This window comes from Urtica dioica, chromosome 3 (genome assembly GCF_054948205.1).
Source record: "Urtica dioica subsp. dioica isolate 48M chromosome 3, U.dioica_male_clone48M_v1_H2, whole genome shotgun sequence".
Lineage (NCBI taxonomy): Eukaryota > Viridiplantae > Streptophyta > Magnoliopsida > Rosales > Urticaceae > Urtica > Urtica dioica.
This window is the reverse complement of record NC_142758.1, coordinates 23,419,533-23,447,251: the sequence shown is the minus strand read 5'-3', so window position 1 is coordinate 23,447,251 and position 27,719 is coordinate 23,419,533.

Here is a 27,719-nt window from a genome sequence, read left to right as displayed (position 1 = left end):
TTTCCGAACTTATAAGAGTCGATGAACCAACTCCAAAAACTAAGTGGGAGGGTTATACTTGTTGTTTGTAACCCGCGATCTCCAACACTAATGAAAAGTGCAAGTGTCGCCAGACTAAGAGTCACCCTCGTGGCCCTCTCTTAAATGAGAGTACTCAAGGGCGCTTTGCTCTGATCATTGCTCAATGAGCTAAGTCCGAGAGTGAGACAATGAGACAAGACCTCCCCTCGGCGGATTGTTTTTCAAGGTGATCTCTTGGACTAAGTGGTTGGTTACACACTTAGACTCAATCCCTAGTAATCCTCCCTCGAGGCCCTGCGAAAGGATGTGAGTGATCAAACCAATTTAAAAGGTGGCTAGTCAAAATTGGTGTATTGACATCTTGGCTAAGCATTAATGATGTGTCATTTACTTATAAATGGAGATTTTTTGCAGCCTTCCCTCGAAGGAGTAAATTATCGTTTGGTTTATAACACCTTTGGATTTTATAAAGTCTTAAACAAACTTAAATCCTAAACCAAAGACTAATCATAAACTTGTTTCAACTTTTATAGGCAATATGTCTCCCAACTCTCTCTCTTTCATCCGTTCCTCGAACAAACTCGAAAACGAACACTACGTAGATTCGAAACATAACCTCGACATAATCCTTACCAAGCACAAATGGGTACTCACCACCCCGTGTCCTCCTCTGACGAATGATGATTCGACTCAAGAGGACAATGACGCCTTAGCGGCCTGGCTTCGATCCGATGAGATTATGAGGTGCTATATCTTGGCATCTATGAACAATATGCCGAAAGAGCAACATCGCGACATCGAGACTGCCGCCGAAATGCTCTACAATCTCCTTGAGATATTTGGAGGGCAAAGGCGTCAAGCAAGGCAAAAAGCAGTCCGACAGTTTATGAACTGTCGTATGAAGGCTAGGACTCCTGCTAGAGACTTTATGATACTGATCATTAGTTTTCTAAATAAAATGGAAATCCTAGGATCTGAGACTGATGGGAAGAATGTCATAGATATGATCTTGGAAACTCTCCCCGCATCTCTTGACGCCTCCAAGATGAACTACTTCATAAACAAGCTAGAGTACACTCTTACCAAGCTTATGAAGGAACTTCACACTGCTGTAGGTCTCACTAAGAGAAAGAGGAATCAAGGAGAGGCACATGCTACTGAGCAAAAAGCCTCCGCCTCTGGAACTAAGAAGAGACCTCACAAGGCCGATAAAAAGAACTGTCCTGCCTATCTCAAAGCAAAGGAACATAGTATTGTACTAGTTACTGAAGCATGCTTAGTAGCTGATAATGTATCAACGTGGATTCTTGACTCCGCTGCTACTAACCATATTTGTTGTTCCTTGAATGGTTTTAAGAAAACCAAAAGCTTAGAGGAAGGCGAGTTCTGCTTCAAATGGGGTGATGGGAGCCTAGTGTCTGTGAAGACTATGGGATCCGTGACGCTGTCTTTTGAAGACCGTACTTTAAACTTGAATAATGTTTATTTTGTTCCTACCTTTGGGTAGAACTTAATATCCGTTGCTCGTCTTCGTGAGCAAGAGTATTGTTTAAAGTTCATCTAGAATGGAATTCGTATTTCGTTTCCTGATAATTCTTTTTTCACTGATGCATGTATGAAAAATGCTCTTTTCTACATCTATCCCACTCAACCTTCTCTTTTAGACACCGAAATAGATAATGATCTAATTAGGGAGCCAAAGAGGATCAAACTTTCTGAATCCTCCGATCTAACAAAATCAAGACACCTATGGCACTTAAGACTTGGTCATATCAGTCTAGAAAGGATTAAGAGACTTGTGAGGGATGGTCCACTCCAAGCCTCTGCAATAGGTTCACTACCTACTTGTGAATACCGCATAGAAGGAAAAATGACTAAGCGACCTTTCTCCGATAAGGGTCGAAGAGCCACTGAGTTGCTGGAACTAATACATTCTGATGTATGTGGTCCGCTCAGCCAACAAGCACGTGGAGGAGACGAATACTTCGTTACCTTCACCGATGATTACTCGCGATATGGTTTTGTCTATTTGCTCAAACACAAATCCGAGACCTTTAACGTATTTAAGGTCTTTAGGGCTTTAGTGGAAAAGCAAACTGGCAAAGTGATCAAAACCCTTCGATCTGATCGAGGTGGTGAGTATATGTCTAGAGAGTTCGATGACTTTCTTAAAGAAGAAGGTATCGCTTCTCAGCTTACCGCACCTGGCACACCTCAACAAAACGGAGTGTCAGAGAGAAGAAACCGAACTCTTATCGAGATGGTTAGATCGATGATGAGTTACTCATTACTCCCGCTTTCCTTTTGGGGATATGCCCTCGAAACAGCCGCTTACATTCTGAACCAAGTTCCGTCTAAAACGGTTCCTGGTACTCCTTATGAAAGATGGACTGGCCGTAAAGTAAGTTTGGGCCACATCCGAATTTGGGGTTGCCCTGCACATGTGCTAAGGCAAAAGACTAGCAAGTTGGCTAGTAGGTCAGAATTGTGCCTGTTTGTTGGATATCCAAAGGAAACCAAAGGTTTCATTTTCTATAGTCCCGAGGATGATAAGACTTTCGTTATCACGAATGCTCGTTTCCTTGAGGAGGACTTCATGAAGGATGCGAAACCTAGAAGCAAAATTGTGCTTGAAGAAAGTTGGGTGAGGAAGCTTCTACCTCATCTGTAAGAACTGTTCTTACCCCAACTGAAACACAACCTAACTCATCAGAATCTCGTCAAGTAGTAATTCGACGTAGTGGGAGGGCTACTCAAAAGCCTGACAGGTACATGTCTTATGGTGACTCTCTTGTAGCCGTCTCTGACATGGATGATCCTGTTTCCTATAGCCAAGCGATGGCTTGTTCTGAATCAAACCTTTGGCTTGACGCCATGAAAGTTGAAATGCACTTGATGTATGTCAACAAAGTCTGGAAACTTGTAGACCTTCCTGAAGGGATTAAACCCGTAGGGTGTAAGTGGATATACAAGAAGAGAAGGGGTCCTGATGGGAACGTCGAGACGTTCAAAGCACGACTTGTGGCGAAGGGTTATACCCAACAAGAAGGGATTGACTATGAAGAAACCTTCTCGCCAGTCGCGATGCTTAAATCCATCCGCATACTCGTATCCATAGTTGCAGCTCTCGACTATGAGATCTGGCAAATGGATGTCAAGACAGCCTTTCTGAATGGCAATCTTGACGAGCGCATTTACATGGCTCAACCAGACGGTTTCGTGGAAGAAGGTCAAGAGACAAAGGTTTGTGAGTTGCTTAAGTCCATTTATGGATTAAAGCAAGCATCTAGGTCATGGAATATTAGATTCGATGAAACTATAAAGAGCTTTGGCTTCGAACAGTCAATAGATGAGCCTTGTGTTTACAAGTTAATACACGAAGGCAAAGTTGTGTTTCTGGTACTATATGTCGATGATATACTACTCATTGGTAATGACGTTGGTAAGTTATCTGAGGTTAAGGTCTGGCTGGCAAAGCAATTCGATATGAAGGATCTAGGAGAAGCCGCGTACATTCTGGGGATCCAAATCTTTCGAGATAGGAAAAACCGGACCCTGTCGCTCTCTCAAGCATCTTATATTGATAAGGTGATGGATCGCTTCTCGATGCAAGACTCCAAGAAGGGTCAAACACCCTTTAGGCATGGAGTTTCACTCTCTAAGGACCAGTCTCCCAAGACTGCACAAGAGATTGAAGACATGAGGAAAATTCCTTACGTCTCTGCCGTAGGAAGCCTCATGTATGCTATGCTTTGCACTAGACCTGGCATCTGTTTTGCCGTTGGCGTAGTTAGCCGTTTCCAATCCAACCCTGGACCCGAGCACTGGATTGCTGTTAAGCATGTTCTTAAGTATCTTCGAAGAACTAGGAACTTGATGCTTACATACTCAGGTACTGACCTGACTATGACGGGATATACCAACTCCGATTTTCAAGCGGATAAGGATTCCAGGAAATCCACTTCGGGATCTGTGTTCATCCTTAATGGTGGAGCTATTGTGTGGAGGAGTATTAAGCAATCTTGCATTGCTGACTCCACAATGGAAGCAGAATATGTGGCTGCTTGTGAAGCATCCAAATAGGCTGTATGGCTTACAAAATTCCTTAAGTATTTGGAAGTTGTTCCAAACGTCGACGAGCCCATGACCCTTTATTGTGATAATAGTGGGGCTGTCGCTAACTCAAAAGGAACCTCGAAGCCATAAGCGCTCTAAACATATTGAGAGGAAATACCATTTGATTCGAGAGATCACGCAGCGCGGAGACGTGGAGGTGAAGTAGATCTCTGGCAGATCCATTCACCAAGGCCTTAGCGAACAAGGTCTTCGACCAACATCGAGAGGGATTAGGCATGAAAGACTACACACATCTTCTTTGAGTCAAGTGGGAGTTTGTTGTCAATGGTGCCCACAAGAAGAATTGTAATCTTTATATTATGCATTTGATGTAATAAAGTCTCATGAAGACTCTTGCTTGTAATTGCTTATTCATTAATGAAAAGTTGAAACGTTCATTCAATCTTCCTTATTTGAAGCTTTATGATAAAACCTTAGTCTTTAGTCCATAAACAAACTAAACAACTTACGAAGAGACAAATGTAGATTTGCATGAACAAACTCTTCGTAGTTTGCTTAAAACGATATATTCGCAATCTTTGGGTCAAAGGACTATTGACCTCAGTACGATTGTTAGAAGAATCTATGATCTCTGGTTATGAGGCATTGAGAGTTGGAGACTCTATAGTTCTTCTAGGTATTTTCTGAAGGTACTGAATTGACCAGTGCACTTCTAGAGACAAGATAAGAACAAACCATTTAACCTCTTATGTCTCAAAGTCACTACGTATGAATTGCATCATGCTTACCTTAATCCTGAAATGAGACATGCCATTTCACACCTTAGTATTCTCATTTGAGAAAGTCAGAGTTCGGACTCACTATGTGATTCCGAACAGGGCCTATTGGTGAAGTACTAAGTTGTGAGAATGTCATGAGTAACTTTGTGAAGTTATCATAGATATGGAATTCATGTACAAGATTGCTGAAATGCAATGTATGTCACCTCATGCTTTGTTCCTTGGAGTGTGAATAAATGAACTGGCCAGTGTCCAAATTGAGTCGTGACTCTTTTGGATGAAACAATGTGACTTGTTAGGTCCTCGTCAATACATTGTTTCTAACTTATTCACAAGCGACAAAGGAGTTGAGGAAATAACAGCTAGAAGGGTAAAATGGTAATTTTGTAAATCCCGACTAGCTGATGATTTTCATGAAGGGTAAACATAGATAATATTCAGTGGATCCGCTCATCATAATTTGGTTGAATTCTTGAGTAGAAAATAAATTCAATTGAACCGAGAGATTTTCAGTGTCAATTCTTTAGTGGAGTCAGTTGACATTAAGCTAAACTTGGAAAAGGTTTGTGAACTTTTGAGTCCAAGTGTTTATCTCAAGCTTTGTTCATTTGGATCCATGAGGTCACTGTCATAAATCACATCAAGTAGGAATAGTTAAATTAGAAGCTAAGTCAAAACAAGAACGAGACAAGTTTTATGAAAATTGTCAAAAGGGTAATTTTGTCTTTTTGGACATGGCATGAAATGAATGTCAATAAATTTTTTTGACATGGTCATACGATGTCCTAAGTCACTCAGCCATGATGTGTTCATTGGGCCTTGTGAATTAATTTCATTTCAAAGAATTTTACTTGAAAATTCTTAATGGGCTTTTCTTATGTTGTCATGAACAAGTAAAGAAAAATCTAGAAAGCTTTTCTAGAAGGTTTTTGGCCGTCCAACCCAAGGAAATGGGAGATAAAATTCGTGCAGCCCCTAGTGTGAAAGAGAGTTTATTTTGTGCATTAATGTATGAAGATACTTGCCAAAAGAAAAAGAGGGAACAAATTTGCTTCTAGAAGCAAGGGAATTTCGGCGAACTAAGAGAGAGTAAATGAGGAAACAAATACAAGGCTTTGTTGGACAAGCTTGGACGTGCAAAGCAAGGGAAAAAAGAGGAAATAAGATTTCCTCATGAATATTTGATATTCTATAGAAAAGAGGAATCTACCTTTTGAAGGTAATTCTCCTCATATAAATACCCCACCTCACTTCTCTCATTTCATTCATTCCACATAAGTTAGAGATTGAGAGACTCTCTCTCTAGAACTTGTGGCCAATTTCTCCTCTCCCTCACTCTAGCTATTTTTCGTTTTGTTTTGGCACCTAGGTCCTTATTTGACCTAGTGGTTTTAGCTCTTCGACTTTGAGACTTGTTCTCGAGTCGTCGTGTTTAAAAGTGCCCACTCACTAATTCATTTTTTCTCGAGTGATTCATGTGATAGAAACTTTCGTGGTTGCTCGAGTTGGCGAGGAAAGAAGAGAGACGTGGGACGAAGGAGACGAACATTAGAACTTTCCAAAAGCTTCTCAACGTTCAAGCTTCTAAAAAGGTTAGTAATCTTTAATGCTCATATTAGTTTTTATTTACATGTGCTTGCTCTTTATCTAGGTTAGTAAAAACGTTTTACTAGTTAAAAGAAAATTTTTAAAATTCCACCGCTTACCGAAGCGTTAAACTTTTTCTTAAACCCTAGATCAATTCCAAAAAATAGTATCAGAGCTATGGTCAAGGATATGCATGTACATGTATTTAAAATTATGAGCTTGAAAATCGTTTTCGAAAGTTTACTAATTTTGTGACGAGTTAGAATTATTTTCTTAGATTTTTTTTATTTATTGCTCTTGCCTTTAAATTAAAAATCATGTTGATTTTCTATGAGTTTGGGATGTTATTAAAACACATTAGAATCAGTTCTAAAAGTTTTTAATTTTTTATATTTAAAAACGTGTTTTTAAGTTTGAGAAAATTTCGAGTAAATTTTTTGTGACTAGTTATCTTGTCTTTCTAGTTTCTTTTATTTACTTGAATCGTTTTATGCTTGTTGTTATATCTTTTATACCATGTTATTACCATGTTAATAAAACACAAATAAAAGCTTTAACAACTTTCTAAAACGTTCCGTTACACTCGATTCTTCTTACGCACTCAAAGACCGAACTTTAATTATTTCTGTTTTCTTTGAGCTGGAGTAAAAGCCGCAGTAAAAGTGGCATAACTCTCTGCTCAGAAGTTGAAATTTAATGAATCTTGAATCAAATTAAAGGTCTGTCTGTCCTCTTTCCAATGTCACCGGGTTTAGGTTAAAAGGACATCGGAGACGCCAGTTATGGCGATTTTACTCTGAGGTGCGCGCTGTTCTGAAAGTCCAGTTTTTTAGAAATCCGAATTTTCAGCCCCACTACCATGAGTTATAGAACTCTAATGAGATAATTTTCTTGAGCAAAAATGTTTTTCATAAGATTGTAAACAGGATGTATAAGATTAAAATTTTTTGATTTTTGAAAATTTAACTTGAAATTGAATTCTTACAAAACTAGTTTGAATTTTGAAAAAACGTTTTCATTTTCAAACTTGAAAATATTTTGTCATCCAAATCAAATAAGTTTTCAAAATGTTTTCAAAACTATATCTATATCACATATGTTCAAAATCTATATGTTCTTGGAAATTTGAGAGGGAGGTCTCTTCGTAGACGAGCCGAAAAATAAAAAGATGTGTAATCTCAAACTTCCAAGTGTTCGAGTGAGTTGAAGTTCACACTTCCCTCATGCACTTTCCCGAATAGAAAATAGGAAAAGATCCGAGTATGTACCTTGTGCCTTTATGCACTAATACTGCTCTGAACATGAAGATCTAGTTTATCACAAGCGCGATGAGCGCGCATGGCAAGGACCCTCTCTGCCCCCTTTGGGGCCGCACCTAATTGATGGCCCACTCCCGGGCTCCGCCAGCTCGGCCAGCGCCGTGGTATTAGTCTCCAATTCAGTGAGCCATTGATCGACCACGTGAGAATCTTCTTCGACATAAATTGAAATCCTCTCAAGTTCCTTAAAGGGACCATTTGCCGCCCTCCTAGAATCCTAAGAAGGACAGGAAAGGTCGACCTTGGGACCGTCGACTTGGGAAAAGAACTTACTCCCCATCAAGGATGGAAAAAATAGGCAAGCCCCAAATTTTTTAACTCAAAAGTGAATTTTTAACTTTTTGAGGCTGACAGGTTTGAAGAAAAGAAGGAGAGATCTCTCCTCTTTATCAGAGAGGAAGGGGTAGGAGACCTACTCCTACCCCCCCCCCCCCCCCCACCCCCACCCCCATGCGCGCGCGCAACGTCCGGCCCGTGTGCCTGGCCTCGCGCGCACGCGGCCCGTGGGTATCACTGTCCACCTGGACGGCTGGGACCCGGCACAGCCTCTGGTGGTCCAAATGCCATGGGTCCGGCCCTTGCTAAAAAAAGACCTCCAACGCCCTTGAAAATTAAAGTTCACGACTCGTGATTCACGAGCCATGAACTTGGGGGGCTAATGTTATCGATCGTTTTCGGGAAACCGGAAAAACAAAAACATTTTAGGCCGGCTGGATCACCCATCTGGCCTCTGCCTATGCCCATGCCGGCCCACGCGCGCCCCACGCACGCTAGGTCCCGGCCGAGCCCACAGCCCGCGCGTACCTCGCGCACGCCAGGTGCCCGCCGAGCCCACAGCCCGCGCGTGCCTCGCTCTCGCCCTCGGCAATTCAGCCTTCGCACGCCCCTGCGCCCCCGCCCATCGGCCCACGCGCGCCCCCGGCACTCCGGCCCGCGCGCGCACCTGCATCCACGGCCCTCCGGGCCATGCACACCCTGCTCTGTCGCCTGCGCGCGCCATGCTCCCTCGACCGCGCCCCCTGTTCCCCCGGCCTCCTGCCCGCTCACACCCCGCGCACGCCAGGTCCCGGCCGGGCCTCCCTCCACGTGTGTCGGCGAACCCCTGCCGAGGTGCCGGCCCGATCACGCGCCCCGCGCCTGACCAGGCCCCCCTCCCCGTGCGCGCGCCCCGCGCCCGGCCGGGCCACATCCTCGTGCGCACCCCACACGCTGGCGAAGGCAGCTTCTCGTGCGCATGCCGCGCCCCGCGCCCCGCGCCCGGGCATCCAATGGGCTGTTGGGGAATCGTTCTGATACAACTCGTCGGAGATGATTCTACCATATAACCATATTAATGCGGAAAAATAATTAATTACGCCGATCATAAGCTAATTAAATTATGGTTATAATTAACAAGATCTAATTATGTTTAATTAATTTAATTCACGAGAGCATATTTATCAAGCAACCGATTTGAACGAAAAACGAATACTTACATTGATTTTCGATTCAGCTACAGAACGCTCCTAAACCAATCGCGTACTCCTTGCGTCTTTGTCTCACTAGATCACGAAACTAGGTGTTTCGAGATCTCGCTCTTATTTTACTAAGAATGGAACGAATTTCCGAGGGGAGGGAGAGAAAATTTCGCACGACCAAGAGAGAGCCACGAAATTACTAGGTCAAAATCCTTAACTTTTGCCTTCTCATGAACCCTTATTTATAGTAGTAAAAGGAGATATTCATGGAATCTTCCAGAATATTTTATTTCCTTTTATTGTGTTCACACTGGTGGATTAAATCTAGGCCCTTGGATCTCAACATGTGAATCCTACTTTTTCTCTCATCCATGAGATCAATCTATGGGATATTATTCTTTATTTAAATAGAGAATAATTTATTTAGTGAGAGAATAAAGGAGAATATATTATTTCCCTTTAAATATATTCTCATATATTCTCCTAAATACTTTCCTTTAAATAAGGAGAAAATATAGGACAATATCTTATATTATTCTCTCTCCTTTATTTAAACAACTAAAAAGAAAATATTGGTAAATACCAATATTATAAAAGTCGAATTTTAGGCACACGGCCAAGGGGAATTTGCGCAAACCCTAGTGCCAAAAAAACTAATTCGACTTTCATATTATGTGCAAGGTCCAATTGCTTAAAACCCAATTAAGCATTTATTTACTTGGTCCAACAATAAACAAATAATTAATAATTGTTTATTTACTTGATCAAACAATAAATAAACAATTCTACCATAAATATTCATTTAATTTTGCGAATACCCGTTTTCCAGAATTAATGATGTCAATCACAATTACAGCTAGTGAGATTTAATAATGATACACATTATTATACGAAAGTTCTTATCCGCCTTTATCAGAGCCGAATCGGGGACTATGGACCTAGTAATAGAAGCTCAACAAATCCGATGAAAAAGACGAAATAGTCCTTTCTCTTTTTCCATCGATTCGTCTAATCTTGGTCAAATACTCCACTTTGTAAGACAAGACTGAACTCCCCTTTATACTAGAATTATATTTACTCATCGTGACGAGTGTCCACTGATATAGTCAGTTCGTGATCAAGATCCTCCAGGTTCAACCCGTGTCAAGAGAAGTCAATTTTTCCGTTATACTTCTCTTGATACATATCAACCCTAAGCATTGTTGCTTCCCCAGCGAAAGATTCTTTCGAACGTTACTTACTTCGAAAGTGCTAGCAATCTATCGGTTCTGGAATCAACCCTTAGGTGAGTGAACATTAACCTTCTTTCAGGAAGTCTGGATTCCGTATCTGTAAATCACTTTCCACTCGAATTATGCTCTGAGAAAACTCCCAAGACATAAGCTGTGATTAGCATGAATATCCTTTTAGCGAATGAGTCAAAGAGCTCAGTAACATAACCCAGTGTCCATGATCACTTCAGGATTTAGATCAAGTCTCACTGTGACCATCATAGTGACCTTGGTTAGTGTGTCGTAACGGTCCTTAAACGACACATCTACAACCAACACCTGTCCAAGTCGTACACTTACCACAAGTGTAGAATGCTCCCACATAGTGATCAACCTTCACCTTATGTGTTCCACATATATGACTTTAGATATAGCTTTCCAGGCGTATATCACTCATCGACCTCGTTTTAGCTCACCGCCCAAACTCAGGTGCCCAGCACATGACTCAGTTTAATACGGAGGCTATGGAAGATAGTTGTTATTGATTATAATTGTTTAGAACTCAACCCACTAATCATATAATGCTAATAGAGTAATCTTATTATCGAATTTAGTAATCATTTATTCATTATCTTCAAGTGGGCAATATTCCCAACATGGGCCCCCATATAAGCCGGCCCATGGCCTCCTCAACCCACTATAAATACCACCCCCTCTTCACTTGAGGGGGACCTTGAAAAAAAACTCTATTGGGAGACAATTCTCTCTACCCTCACCGCTCTCTTGTGACATTCCAAAAGTTCTCTCCTCCTCTCCACGCTCGGCTCAGAAATCCGAGAACCCCCCTTGACAACATGGAGAGCATTCCAATTCTGAGACCCGAGTATTCACAACGCACAAACTCCGCCCTTGCTTCTTGACCCTTGAGTTAGAACTCTGAGCTATGAGTCAGGCGACCACTCTAAAGTCTTCAATAAAAGCTACGAGCCCGGTCCTTCTCTAAAGTCTTAAGTTCTCAACCTCCGAGTTCAAGATAGTCACAACCTCCACATTGAACTACGTCCTGACCTGATCCCAGCCAACCTCTTTTGATTGCCTCTCTCCTTGCCTTGGTTGCCGCCCATATCCTTTCCTCATAGAGGAAATTTGCTTCATCTTTTTTCTTTTCGCAAGTATCTCCATACATCAATGCACAAAATAATCTCTTTTCTCTTGCATGTTGGACGAGTAATGCCCTCTAGAAGGACCTTCTAGATGTTTCTTCATTTGTTCATGACAACATAAGAAAAGCCGATTAAGAATTTTCAAGTAAAATTTCATGAAATGAAATTAATCCTCAAGGCCTAATATTCCTAACATGGCCGAGTGGCTTAATTCATTGTCATCATATGACAATGTCAAAAAACTTATTTATTGACATTCATTTCGTCCTATGTCCAAAGAGAAAAAATTACCCTTTAGACAATTTTCGTAAAACTTGTCTAGTTCTTGTTTTGACTTATCTTCTAGTGTAACTAATCCTACTCGAAATAAATTGTGACAGTGACCACATGGATCAAAATGAACAAAGCTTGAGCTAAAATACTTGGACTCAAAAGTTCACAAACCTTTTCCAAGTTTAGCTTAATGTCAACAGACTCCACTAAAGAGTTGACACTGAGAATCTCTCGGTTCAAATGAATATATTTTCTACTCAAGAATTCAACTTAATTGTGATGAGTGGATCCACTGAATATTATCTATGTTTACCCTTCGTGAATATCATCAGCTAGATGGGATTTACAAAATTACCATTTTACCCTCTAGCTGTTATTTCCTCAACTCCTTTGTCGCTTGTGAATAAGTTAGGAATAATGTATTGACGAGGAGCTAAGAAGTCACATTGTTTCATCCAAAAGTGTCATGACTCAATTTGGACACTAGCCAGTTCATTTATTTACATTCCAAGGAACAAAGCATGAGGTGATATACATTGCATTTCAGCAATCTTGTACATGAATTCCATATCTATGAGATCTTCACAAAGTTACTCATGACATCTTCATAACTTAGTACTTCACCAATAGCTCATGTTCAGAATCACATAGTGAATCCGAACTCTGACTTTCTCAAATGAGAATATGTAAGATATGAAATGACATGTCACATTTGAGGTAATCATGATGCATTTCATACGTAGTGACTTCGAGACATAAGAGGTTAAATGGTTTGTTCTTATTCTGTCTCTAGAAGTGCACTGGTCAATTCAGTACCTTCGGAAGATACCTAGAAGAACTATAGAGTCTCCAACTCTCAATGCCCCATAACCAGACATCATAGATTCTCCAAACAATCGTACTGAGGTCAATAGTCCTTTGACCCTTAGATTGCGAATATATCGTTTTAAGCAAACTACGAAGAGTTTTGTTGTCGCTGTTTTTCGGACAACAATTTAGGAGCCCAAAGTGGTTAGACCCAAGGCCAGACCAAGTGGTCTCACTTCGGCTCGAGCGTGTCGGACTTGGTATCCCAAGTCGTCCCTTAGCTATGAATGTCCCTTGAGTTCGTCCAAGTACCTGAAAAGGAAGAAAGAACAGGTGAACTAGGAAGGGAAAACAGAGGGGGTGCCTCTGTTTACCTCTCCGACGCTCAACATTACTAGGATTGAGGTGGAGTATAGAGGTTTTAGAGATGGTGTGAGGCCAAAGATGAGCGAAACGAGTGAAGTACAAGTTCGACAGCGTTTCGAGACTCAAAATTGGATTACCTGGACCAAGGGAGGGGCCCCTGTATTTATAGGCGTGGTTTGGAGACCCCTTTGGCCGAGTCGAGCTTGGGCGGCCGAGTGGAGGTCGAGCTCGGGCGGCCGAGCAGAGGTCGAGCTCGGGCGGCCGAGCAGAGGTCGAGCTCGGGAGGCCGAGCAGAGGTCGAGCTCGGAAGGCCGAGTGGAGGTCGAGCCCGGGCGGCCGAATGGAGGTCGAGCTCGGGCGGCCGAGTGGAGGTCGAGCTCGGGCGGCCGAGTGGAGGATGGGCGGCGAGCGCGATGCCACATTTGTGTGGCCAGGTTTCGCGTGGACGCTGGCTAGACCAGATACGTCCGGCGGACGCATGCCTTTGAAACCCATTTGTAACTCGCTGCCTTTCGGCTCACGAGCTGGGCGGCGAGCGCGGTGCCACATTTGTGTGGCCAGGTTTCTCGTGGACGCTGGCTAGACCAGATACCTCCGGCGGACGCAAGCCTTTGAAACCCATTTGTAACTCGCTGCCTTTCGGCTCACGAGCTGGGCGGCGAGCGCGGTGCCACATTTGTGTGGCCGGGTTTCGCGTGGACGCTGGCTAGACCAGATACCTCCGGCGGACGCAAGCCTTTGAAACCCATTTGTAACTTGCTGCCTTTCGGCTCACGAGCTGGGCGGCGAGCGCGGTGCCACATTTGTGTGGCCGGGTTTCCCGTGGACGCTGGCTAGACCAGATACGTCCGGCGGACGCAAGCCTTTGAAACCCATTTGTAACTCGCTGCCTTTCGGCTCACGAGCTGGGCGGCGAGCGCGGTGCCACATTTTTGTGGCCAGGTTTCCCGTGGACGCTGGCTAGACCAGATACGTCCGGCGGACGCAAGCCTTTGAAACCCATTTGTAACTCGCTGCCTTTCGGCTCACGAGCTGGGCGGCGAGCGTGGTGCCACATTTGTGTGGCCATACCATCTCATGAACATGGCACCATTGGGCGCGTGCGTCACGTGCCAGGTTAGGTGCAGACTTGATCCCCCGGCGAGTGTGGTACCTTAGTGCGCTGGTCGCATCTCCGGGTTGGGTCTCTTGGGTCGAGCCTTGTGCCTTTGTTAGTGCGGTGCCCTGGTGCGCGTTTCACGTTTGGGTACTCAGGTGGCCCATTCTTACCCGGTACTCGTCTCGAGGAGTGAACTCGAACCGAGGAGACATGTAGAGTCGACACAAGGAGTAGCTAGTCGACTCGCGGATTCGGTACTTGACTCGAGGATTGGACTCAACTCGAGGTGACATGTAGAGTCGGCACGAGGAGTAGCTTGTCGACTCGTGGACTCGGTACTCGACTCAAGGAGTGAACTCAACTCGAGGAGAAACGTAGAGTCGGCACGAGGAGTAGCTTGTCGACTCGTGGACTCGGTACTCGACTTGAGGAGTGAACTCAACTCGAGGAGAAACGTAGAGTCGGCACGAGGAGTAGCTTGTCGACTCGGGACTCGGTACTCGACTCGAGGAGTGAACTCAACTCGAGGAGAAACGTAGAGTCGGCACGAGGAGTAGCTTGTCGACTAGTGGACTCGGTACTCGACTTGAGGAGTGAACTCAACTCGAGGAGAAACGTAGAGTCGGCACGAGGAGTAGCTTGTCGACTCGTGGACGAGGTACTCGACTCGAGGAGTGAACTCAACTCGAGGATAAATGTGTATACCGTCTCTCTTTGGGACCTCCGGCCTAACCATCGGCCCCTTGAGACTTTGTTATACTTTTTTTTTTTTTGAGTTGTTTTGATTAATTATTGCTCCCTGTTAGCCCCCCGAGTTTCTTGCGTTTGTGAGATGAAGACCAAGAAACTCTCGTGTTGGAGGTGTACAATAGAGTGTGTTCACATGTGTAGAAGAATTCTTTATTGCAATAAGGAGGTCGTTACAGGTTTCCATGTCACTTGGCCTTCTTTGGAAAAGGAAAATTACATAATCGAAATGAAGCGATTACAAAGTCGAGCGAGTTCGGGTGTGAGTTTAAGGGCGGAAGCTGCGACAATCACGGCTTGCTTGCAGACGCGACGAATTCCTTGAGGTCCCCACTTCGAATTAGGGAATCGATTTGCTTCCTAAGCTGGTAGCATTCTGTCGTTGCGTGCCCGTGGTCTCGGTGATATTCGCACTGTTTGCTCTTATCCCGTGTTGCGGGGTCCCTCTTCAGTGGGGGCGGGGATCCTAGCTTTTCTTCGTGTAAGCTCAGGATCCGGTCGGGCGTCGTGTTGAGAGGGACAAAGGATTTTTTCGGGGTCGGAGAAAGAAGGTCGTTAGGGACTTGACCATTCCTGCGTCTTTTCCTTCGCGAGTCGGGATCGACGGTCGGTGCCGCAGGTGCGGTACCGCGCTTCTTGTTGGGAGCTCGGTTAACAGCGTTGGGTGGTTGATGTCCCAAGACAGCTTTTCTCTCGATCCCGCGTTGGGCGTTGAGTTTTTCTCTCAAGTCGCTCCCATGAGATTCCCTTCGGAAATTGACGTGATCTCTCAAGTCTCCGGTGGCCGTCCCTATTACTTTAGGCGAGGATACGTCATTCGAGTGACGTCCTCGACAGATGCCACGGCCACTGACGTCGTCATCTCCCCGGGGGTTATGGACGCGGATGGTGAGCTTGGAGCATTCCTTTCGGGACCTAGAGGTCGAGCGTCCCCGAGTATTACTCGACACTTGACGTCTTGAAGTGGTCGCCCGAGGGTGCCCCCTCGAGGGCGCGTGCGCGTGCTCATTAGAAAGTTGACGTCTAGACGCGGTCGCCCGAGGGTGTCCCCTTGGAAGCGTGCGCGTGCGTCCCCTTTCATGAATAGCGTGGTGGAGGTCGGTCTCGTTGGTTCCCGATTTTGCCACATAGTCGTGGTTCTTCTCGTCGTGGTTGACGTCGTCGGAGTCGAGGAGGTCGGCGATGAGCGCGCCGGTGACGCCGGGGCGATCTATGAGCTTGGCGAGCCTTCGAGCCGTGTCCTCTCGGACTGCGGCCTCGGGGTCATTCGCCGGGTCTTGGGGCTGGCTCTCGTTATCACGAGGTTGCCCTCCTAGACGATGCGCAGGGCTTCGGAGGCCGTACCTCGAGCTAGTCGCTCAGGCACCCACGGAGGTGGCGGGGACATGACTCATCTCTCGAGAATCGTCGTTGAAGGTAGAAGAAGAGTGGTAGAGGGAATGTGTCGCCAAGGTCAGGAGATACCCTCCATCTAGCGCCAAAATGTTGTCGCTGTTTTTCGGACAACCATTTAGGAGCCCAAAGTGGTTGGACCCAAGGCCAGACCTATTGAAATTGATCTAGGGTTTAAGAAAAAGATTAAACGCTTCGGGAAGCGGCGGAATTTTAAAAAATTTCTTTTCAAGTAAAAACAGTTTTTACTAACCTAGACAAAGAAGCAAGTACATGTAATTAAAAATCAATATGAGCTAAGAGTTTACTAACCTTTCTTGAAGCTTGAACTTTGAAGAAGCTTTTGGAAAGTTCGCAACGCTCGTCTCCCCTCGCAGCATGTCTCTCTTTCTTTCCTCGGCACCTCGAGCAACCACGAAAGTTTCTATCACTAAATCACTCGAAATAAAGGAATCAGTGAGTGGACACTTTTAAACACTACGACTTAAGAACAAGTCATGAAGTCGCAGAGCTAAACACTAGGTCGAGTGAGGACCTAGGTGCCAAGACAAGAAAAAATCGAAAATAAACTAGAGAGAGAGAGAGGATTTCGGCCACAAGTTCTAGAGAGAGAGTCTCTCAAATCTCTTAAACTTCGATGAATGAAATGTGAGGAATGAAGCTCCTATTTATAGGAGAGGTTTTACCTTTAATAAGGTACTTTCCTCTTCTATAGAATATCACATATTCATGAGCAAAAATCCCTTATTTCCCATTCCATGTTGGGCGCCCAAGGCTGCCTCCTAGAGGCTTGGATTTGTTTCCTTTTTTGTTCCTTGGCTTGCCTATTACTCTCTTGGCCGAAATTCCTTGTGCATCCTTATGCAAATTTGTTTCCTCTTTTTCTTTTGGCAAGTATCTAAATACATTTATGCACAAAATAATCTCTCCTTTTTCTCTATAGGGTAGGCGCCCATGACTTCTAGAAAAGGCTTCTAGAATTTTCTTCACTTGTTCATGACAACATAAGAAAAGGCCCATTTAGAATTTTCAATAAAATTCTTATGAAATGAAATTAATTCACAAGGCCCAATGATCAAGTCATGGCCGAGTGATATTAAGTCATCAAATGAACTTGTCAAAAAATTTATTGACATTCATTTCATCCTTTGTCTCAAAAGACAAAAATACCCTTTTGACTATTTTCGTTCTTGTTTTGACTTAGCTTCCAGTTTAACTATTCCTATCGATGTGATTCGTGACAGTGACCTCATGGACCCAAATGAACAAGGCTTGAGCTAAACACTTGGACTCAAAAGTTCACAAACCTTTTCCAAGTTTAGCTTAATGCCAACTGACTCCACTAAAGAGTTGACACTGAAAATCTCTCGGTTCAAATGAATTTGTTTTCTACTCAAGAATTCGACCTAATTATAATGAGCGGATCCACTGAATATTATCTATGCTACCCTTCATGAATGTCATCAGCTAGTCGGGATTTACTAAATTACCATTTTACCCTTCTAGCTGTTATTTCCTCAACTCCTTTGTCGCTTGTGAATAAGTTAGAAACAATGTATTGACGAGGAGCTAACAAGTCACATTGTTTCATCCAAAAGAGTCAGGACTCAATTTGGACACTGGCCAGTTCATTTATTCACACTCCAAGGAACAAAGCATGAGGTGACATACATCGCATTTCAGCAATCTTGTACATGAATTCCATATCTATGAAAACTTCACAAAGTTACTCATGACATACTCACAACTTAGTACTTCACCAATAGGCCCTGTTCGGAATCACATAGTGAGTCCGAACTCTGACTTTCTCAAATGAGAATACTAAGGTGTGAAATGGCATGTCTCATTTCAGGATTAAGGTAAGCATGATGCAATTCATACATAGTGACTTCGAGACATAAGAGGTTAAATGGTTTGTTCTTATCTTGTCTCTAGAAGTGCACTGGTCAATTCAGTACCTTCGGAAGATACCTAGAAGAACTATAGAGTCTCCAACTCTCAATGCCTCATAACCAGACATCATAGATTCTTCTAACAATCGTACTGAGGTCAATAGTCCTTTGACCCTTAGATTGCGAATATATCGTTTTAAGCAAACTACGAAGAGTTTGTTCATGCAAATCTACATTTGTCTCTTCATAAGTTGTTAAGTTTGTTTATGGACTAAAAGACGAAGGTTTTATCATAAAGCTTCAAACAAAGAAAGAATGAATGAACGTTTCAACTTTATTAATGAATGAATAGGCAATTACAAGCAAGAGTCTTCATGAGACTTTATTACATCAAATGTACAAAATAAAGATTACAACTCTTCTTGTGGGCACCATTGACAACAAACTCCCACTTGACTCAAAGAAGATGTGTGTAGTCTTTCATGCCTAATCCCTCACGATGTTGGTCGAAGACCTTGTTCGCTAGGGCCTTGGTGAATGGATCTGCGAGGTTGTCCATCGTTGAGATCTTCTTCACTTCCACGTCTCCGCGCTGCACGATCTCTCGAATCAAATGGTATTTCCTCTCAATATGCTTAGAGCGCTTATGGCTTCTAGGTTCCTTTGAGTTAGCGACAGCCCCACTATTATCACAATAAAGGGTCATGGGCTCGTCGACGTTTGGAACAACTTCCAAATACTTAAGGAATTTTCTAAGCCATACAGCCTCTTTGGATGCTTCACAAGCAGCCACATATTCTGCTTCCATTGTGGAGTCAGCAATGCAAGATTGCTTAATACTTCTCCACACAACAGCTCCACCATTAAGGATGAACACAGATCCCGAAGTGGATTTCCTGGAATCCTTATCCGCTTGAAAATCGGAGTCAGTATATCCCGTCATAGTCAGGTCAGTACCTGAGTATGTAAGCATCAAGTTCCTAGTTCTTCGAAGATACTTAAGAACATGCTTAACAGCAATCCAGTGCTCGGGTCCAGGGTTGGATTGGAAACGACTTACTACGCCAACGGCGAAACAGATGTCAGGTCTAGTGCAAAGCATAGCATACATGAGGCTTCCTACGGCAGAGGCGTAAGGAATTTTCCTCATGTCTTCAATCTCTTGTGCAGTCTTGGGAGACTGGTCCTTAGAGAGTGAAACTCCATGCCTAAAGGGTGTTTGGCCCTTCTTGGAGTCTTGCATCGAGAAGCGATCCATTATCTTATCAATATAAGATGCTTGAGAGAGCGACAGGGTCCGGTTTTTCCTATCTCGAAAGATTTGGATCCCCAGAATGTACGCGGCTTCTCCTAGATCCTTCATATCGAATTGCTTTGCTAGCCAGACCTTAACCTTAGATAACTTACCCACGTGATTACCAATGAGTAGTATATCATCGACATATAGTACCAGAAACACAACTTTACCTTCGTGTACTAACTTGTACACACAAGGCTCATCTATTGACTGTTCAAAGACAAAGCTCTTTATAGTTTCATCGAATCTAATATTCCATGACCTAGATGCTTGCTTTAATCCATAAATGGACTTAAGCAACTCACAAACCTTGGTCTTTTGACCTTTATCCACGAAACCGTCTGGTTGAGCCATGTAAATGCGCTCGTCAAGATTGCCATTCAGAAAGGCTGTCTTGACATCCATTTGCCAGATCTCATAGTCGAGAGCTGCAGCTATGGATAGGAGTATGCGGATGGATTTAAGCATCGCGACTGGCGAGAAGGTTTCTTCATAGTCAATCCCTTCTTGTTGGGTATAACCCTTCGCCACAAGTCGTGCTTTGAACGTCTCGACGTTCCCATCAGGACCCCTTTTCTTCTTGTATATCCACTTACACCCTACGGGTTTAATCCCTTCAGGAAGGTCTACAAGTTTCCAGACATTGTTGACATACATCGAGTGCATTTCAACTTTCATGGCGTCAAGCCAAAGGTTTGATTCAGAACAAGCCATCGCTTGGCTATAGGAAACAGGATCATCCATGTCAGAGACGGCTACAAGAGAGTCTCCATAAGACATGTACCTGTCAGGCTTTTGAGTAGCCCTCCCACTATGTCTAAGTACTACTTGACGAGATTCTTATGAGTTAGGTTGTGTTTCAGTTGGGGTAAGAACAGTTCTTACAGATGGGGTAGAAGCTTCCTCACCCAACTTTCTTCAAGCACAATTTTGCTTCTAGGTTTCGCATCCTTCATGAAGTCCTCCTCAAGGAAACGAGCATTCGTGCTAACGAAAGTCTTATCGTCCTCGGGACTATAGAAAATGAAACCTTTGGTTTCCTTTGGATATCCCACAAACAGGCACAATTCTGACCTACTAGCCAACTTGCTAGTCTTTTGCCTTAGCACATGTGCAGGGCAACCCCAAATTCGGATGTGGCCCAAACTTACTTTACGGCCAGTCCATCTTTCATAAGGAGTACCAGGAACCGTTTTACACGGAACTTGGTTCAGAATGTAAGCGGCTGTTTCGAGGGCATATCCCCAAAAGGAAAGCGGGAGTGATGAGTAACTCATCATCGATCTAACCATCTCCATAAGAGTTCGGTTTCTTCTCTCTGACACTCCGTTGTGTTGAGGTGTGCCAGGTGCGGTAAGCTGAGAAGCGATACCTTCTTCTTTAAGAAAGTCATCGAACTCTCCAGACATATACTCACCACCTCGATCAGATCGAAGGGTTTTGATCACTTTGCCAATTTGCTTTTCCACTAAAGCCCTAAAGACCTTAAATACGTTAAAGGGCTCGGATTTGTGTTTGAGCAAATAGACAAACCCATATCGTGAGTAATCATCAGTGAAGGTAACGAAGTATTCGTATCCTCCACGTGCCTGTTGGCTGAGCCGACCACATACATCAGAATGTATTAGTTCCAGCAACTCAGTGGCTCTTCGACCTTTATCAGAGAAAGGTCGCTTAGTCATTTTTCCTTCTATGCAGGATTCACAAGTAGGTAGTGAACCTATTGCAGAGGCTTGGAGTGGACCATCCCTCACAAGTCTCTTAATCCTTTCTAGACTGATATGACCAAGTCTTAAGTGCCATAGGTGTGTTGATTTTGTTAGATCGGAGGATTCAGAAAGTTTGATCCTCTTTGGCTCCCTAATTAGATCGTTATCTATTTCGGTGTCTAAAAGAGAAGGTTGAGTGGGATAGATGTAGATAAGAGCATTCTTCATACATGCATCAGTGACAAAAGAATTATCAGGAAAGGAAATATGAATTCCATTCTTAATGAACTTTAAACAATAATCTTGCTCGAGAAGACGAGCAACGGATATTAAGTTCTTCCCAAAGGTAGGAACAAAATAAACATTATTCAAGTTTAAAGTGCGGTCTTCAAAAGACAGCGTCACGGATCCCACAGCCTTCGCAGACACCAGGCTCCCATCACCCCATTTAAAACAGAACTCGCCTTCCTCTAAGCTTTTGGTTTTCTTAAAACCATTTAAGGAACAACAAATATGGATAGTAGCAGTGGAGTCAAGAATCCACGTTGATACATTATCAGCTACTAAGCATGTTTCGGTAACTAGTACAATACTATGTTTCTTTGCTTTGAGATTGGCAGGACAGTTCTTTTTATCGGCCTTGTGAGGTCTCTTCTTAGTTCCAGAGGCGGAGGCTTTTTGCTCAGTAGCATGTGCCTCTCCTCTATTCCTCTTTCTCTTATTGAGACCTACAGTAGTGTGAAGTTCCTCCATAAGCTTGGTAACAGTGTACTCTAGCTTGTTAATGGAGTAGTTCATCTTGGAGGTATCGAGAGATGCGGGGAGAGTTTCTAAGATCACATCTATGACATTCTTCCCATCAATCTCAGATCCTAGGATTTCCATTTTACTCAGATGACTAATGATCAATATCATAAAGTCTCCAACAGGAGTCTTAGCCTTCATGCGACAGTTCATAAATTGTCGGACTGCTTTTTGCCTTGCTTGACGCCTTTGCCCTCCAAACATCTCATGGAGATTGGTGAGCATGTCGGCGGCAGTCTCGATGTCACGATGTTGTTGTTGCAACACATTGTTCATTGATGCTAAGATATAGCACCTCACAATCTCATCGGAGCAGAGCCAGGCCGCCAAGGCGTCTTTGTCCTCTTGAGTTGAATCATTATTCGTTAGAGGAGAACACGGGGTGGTGAGTTGTAATATACAAACTTTTGTAATGCTCGACTTGTGAATTTGAATAAAATAAACAAGTTTTATTTTGAATCAAATTCTTGTTGCACATGAGACGTCCTTAAATTTTAAATATCTTGGAGAAAAAAAAAATAATAATCATAAATATATTTAAGGTCGATGAAATTTCGGAATAAGGATATTCGAGTAAACTCGATATTTATTTCATAATAAATTTATTCGAAACGTACTCGGAGACTTAAAATCTCAAGAATGAAAATAAATTCCGAAATCCCTTAAATGTATTTAAAATAACGGGAATTAATAAGAAATTCTCGGTTATTTTACATGATTATTTTTTTTATAAATTAAGGACGAGTTTGAGAGAATTTATTTGGAAAGGATTAAAGTGCAACAAATTGAGGGACGAGAGTGAAAGAAAAAGATTTTTGAGGGGTGGTTTCAAGAGACGTGTGGCTCAATGAGAAGATGCCACGTGGTGTTCTTATCCCCTTCTTTTTCTCCACTCACATTCGGCCACCTCACCTTCTCTCTCTTCTCTTCCTTATCTTCTTCAAGTCTTTATCTTCTTCTTCCTCTTCTCCCACGCGAAACCTGCAAAGGATAACAAAGAAAAAAAAAATTCCAAACCGCTCCAAGGACGAGCTCCGGCCGAACCAGATCACCTCATCACTCTCGCGGCTTCATTCTTCTTCCTCCCCGTTCGTTATCCCCGTGCGCCATCAGCCCGAGCCTGAGCTCCGTGCGTGCGCGCCTCGCCGAGGAGGTCGAGCGACCGCCGCCAAGCCTCCGCGAGCTAGAGAGGACGCCGGTGAAGAGAAGAGTGAGCACGGAGAGGTTGATTTCTCCAAAAGCAAGGTGAGGTTTGTTTACCCAAATTGAGGAACTCGAAATTAGGTTTCATTGATTTGGGGGTTTTTTATCCGAGCTAAAATCAGTAGAATTGATGGGTTTTATTTGGTTGTTGGACTTGATTAATGATGTTCCTAGCTCGGATTTGTGTTTTTGAGTCGATTTTGAATGATTTGAGGATTTTGAGCTCGCTGTGAACAGCCTCTGTAAATTGACGTGGGCAGTTCGGTACCAATTTAACTTGGATTTGTTGATATTTTTCTTGGATAATAGACGTCATGAGGTTTCTAAAATGAGCAAGAACGTGTAAATCCGTTGAGAATTGAGTGAGTTATGAATTTTTGAAAACAGGGTATTGAAGCTGGAATTATGAACGTGAGTTTGAAATATTTTTGGCCATGTGTGTGCCTTTGGCCGTGAGCATTCTTTTGTTTGGCCGTGAGACTTGTTTGGCTAGGTAATTTGCTTTGGTTGTTTTGTGATGTTGAGATATTCTAGTTTGTTAGGGATTTTGAGACGTGAGAATTGAATTTGAATGTGGATTTAATGACAAGTCTAAGAATTTTGTGACTAGTTAGTTGGATTCGTGTTTGGTCGTGTGACTTGTTTGGGTTCGGGTTTTTGAATCGAGATGTCGGATTTGGAATTTTGGAAATTGATAAGAGTTTGGACTTAAGGAAGTAACTCGTTATCGAATTCCGAACCGACTCAAATCTAATCCCGACACCGGACCCTATATTTTTTCAAGTAATTTTGAATCCAATAACTAACGGACTTTCAACCTCGGATGCTAGTTCTTTAGACGTTTCGACAAGCGTCAAGTATCTCATAGAACGTGAAAAGCAAGACATCGCCGGAGGTCGTCGAGCTTCTGTCACAGTATTCCAGGTAAGTGTGGAGACATAAGTCAACTACTTACCAAGGGAATAATCCTGTTTACGTGCATTTACGTGTTAATAATAAAAAGAGTAGGAAAAGCCTTAAAAGACACAAACACCAAAGATTAAGGCTTCGGCAACTCTTTTTGGAAAATTTAGTTGGGTTTATACCCATAGGTTCAAATGCTAACTTGAACCAGCCACGTTGCTATTTTGTTGTAGTTAGATCCCTCTGCTAACCATAGAGTTTAGCTAGATCTGAGGTGACAGGAGAGCATGTTGGACTCTCGGATTCAAGCCGAGGGTAGGAGTACCGGGAGTCATATCCCGAGTCTTCAACTTAAAACACTAATGAGCATAAAAGTGAAATGATAATTCTTTCGGGATTTAACCCGAGTCGCTCTCCTGTAAGTAGCATAGGTGTGTACTCTGAGTGCTGCAGAGTACCCGAACCCTAAAGAAATGATGTGTCGATGGTACCAAAAAGGAATTTAACCCTGACGGGCAATGAGGGCCTGGGGGATGGCGCTGAGTACTCATATTTCGGGGAGTCGACCAAGAGTCGTACCCGACTTTGTTGCCAGGCTATGAAGGCCTGAAGAGCGGGGAGTAGACCAAGAGTCGTACCCGACTTTGTTGCCAGGCTATGAAGGCCTGAAGACCTTGACGGGCTATGAGGGCCTGGGGGTGGCGCCGACGTCGAATGAAGTGGTACCATTAGTGGATCCCAGACAGATGTTAAAACTCTTAGGCCGCCGGACGACTGCTGCTCGAAGTCTAAGGCTGGTCTCTTGTCGTTCTAGAGGTTATAGCGGGGGATGTGTGTAACCTTAAAGACGACAAGTACTAGTTAGAGTGTGTACACACGAGTCATGCTCTAGAACTTGTTAGATTTGCATCCATGCATTCTTATGTGCCTGTTTGCACGTCACATGTTATCACATGGCATTAGTCGCTTTTATTTTTCTAGGTTAGACTCCCACTTACTGAGTCAATCGACTCATAGTTTTATGACCCTTGGTAATGTAGAGAAGGGCAAGGCGCCGATGTGAATAAGGAAGTCGTGGATGAAGACCAGACGTGTATCTCTTGACCTTTGGGCTAATGGGAACTCACCCGGGTTCAAATCTTTCTATAATAATATCGATATTTTGTTGAACCCCTTTCGTAAACTATGATCCCCAAACTATCCCTTGTATATATACTTAAAATTAGGGAGCTTGTGTATAAATAAGAGTCGCTATAAGACTCTAATTCCTAAAGTTAAACATCGAAAAATTTACCCAGGTTTTCGTATAACCACTTATAGTACTTATATATGATCGTGTTATGTTTAATATAAGTATTATGGTTATTATGTTGATTTGATTCTGTTTCTGCTGATATGAGATATATTGTTATATATTGATGTTGAAATCTGAGACGTAACCCCACCGTCGCGGCCCGTGAGCCGCCGACGAGAGGTCGCGGGTCGTGACAGGTTTTGTGGTATCAGAGCCCATGTTTAGTCTTTTCTGTAGACTTGAGATACACGTTCCGGTATGGATTGTGGGATCATGCTTAGCTTGCTGTTGCCTTTTTTGTTGATAGGACGTAGATAGTTAGTAAGCAGCGTCAGGATTGCCCTTTTTGAAGCTTGTCTGACTAAGCCTCGGAGAAGGCTAGTCTCTTTTTGGGAGTCTAGATTTGTATAGATAGCGTTAGTTGCCATGTGACGTGTAAAGAGTAAATGCATGAATGCATGTTGCAAATATCTTTTGACTTGATGTAGATATGATAAATGTTTGTGAAATGTCGTTTTGAGTTAGGATCGTGTGTTGATATGGTTTCTTTTCTCGCATTCTCGATGTTGTGACTTGGATTTAAACCGTGCCCTCTTCCATGTATAGAATTGAGCAGGCATGGGCCCTAGACAAAACCCGTCTAATGCCGAGAATGCTACAACGGCGGATCTCACGGAGATTAGACGCGCGCTGGAGAGACAAGCTGCCGACGCAACCCAGAGAGATGAGATGAATCAGAGGTTCGCGCAGCAGCTAGAGGAACAGAACCGCACGATCGCAGAACTCTTAACGAGGCTGAATGCGCCGCCTCAACAGCACCCAGCGCCTCCAGTTCCAGGAGAACGACTAGGTAATCCACCGCCAGTGCCTGTGGATCCTCCTGAGGAGCTTAACTTCCATATTCCTGACGTCGTTCCTCCTGTGAGCGAGCCGGTATACGAGAGGTTTCGTAAGCAGAAGCCTCCGACGTTTGATGGCCATGTTGATCCAGCTGCAGCTGAGAATTGGGTAAAGAAGATGCAGCAGATCTTTATTTACATGCAGCTGTCTGATAGCGAGAGAGTGGCTTGCGCTGTGAATCAACTGGAGGATGAGGCTAGGGGCTGGTGGGAAGTGGTGGCGTCATCTGAGGATGTCCACTCAATGACGTGGGTCCATTTCCTCAATTTGTTCCATGGGAAGTACCTGAGTGAAGCTAACCTATCGAACAAGGTGCGCGAGTTTATGAGCCTTCAACAAGGTTCAATGTCAGTATCAGAATATACGACAAAGTTCGACACGTTAGCAAGGTTCGCTCCTTCCCTAGTCGCTACTGATCAGGCTAGGAAGATGAAGTACATGCATGGGCTCAACGTGGATATCGTGAGCCAAGTTGATAGTGGCGATGATGGACCTCGCTCTTACGCCAACGCCGTGCAAAGAGCTTTACGGATTGCTGGTTGGCGCGAGCGTGATCGAACTCCTGCACCGAAACCAATTGCTGCAACACCTTCTGAAGCTGTTGGCCCAAAGCAGAGTGAATCAAGGAAAAGATTCAGATCCCAGTCAGGATGGGAGAGTCGGCCGCAGCGAGGAGACGGAATGAGGTCCCAGCAAGGGTCGAGTTATCGACCTCAGGGAAGTTCTGGAAACCGATCACAGTCGGTGAACCGGTACAGAGGCCGTGAAGATAGCGGAAGGTCAGGGCCGCCTAGTAAAAAGCCTAGGACCTATGGAAGCAATCAGTCGCCCGTGTGCCGAAGGTGTGGCAGATCGCACGAGGGAGAGTGTTATGCTCGTGCGTTGGTATGTTTCAAATGCGGGAAAGAGGGTCATCTGTCTCGGGTATGTGAGAATCCAGAAGTAAAGACCCCTGCACCCAAAGAGCAGCCGAGAGCCAATGCCAGGGTCTTCTCCATCCGTGAAGATGATGTGCGAGCAGGGTCGTCCACCGCTGTCACAGGTCAGATTTTCGTGGATTCCTTCTCTGCATATACATTGATAGATTCAGGAGCCACGCATTCATTCATCGCATCTAGGAAGTCTGGTCAGTTAGCTGAGTATCAGAAGGAATTCTCGTACCCGTTCGTCACGGCTACGCCTTCTGGGGAAAAGTACCAGTCATTATACTGGTATAGAGATGTGTCAATCCGAGTTCATGATCGGATAATGAAAGCAGACTTGATAGAATTGGAAATGGTGGACTATGACGTAATCCTTGGAATGGATTGGTTAAGTACCCACCATGCAATCATAGATTGCGAAAAGAAGTCGGTTCTATTCCAGAACCCAGGACTTGGACCGCTGCAGTTCCAAGGTTCCTCTCGGAAACCGAGTTTT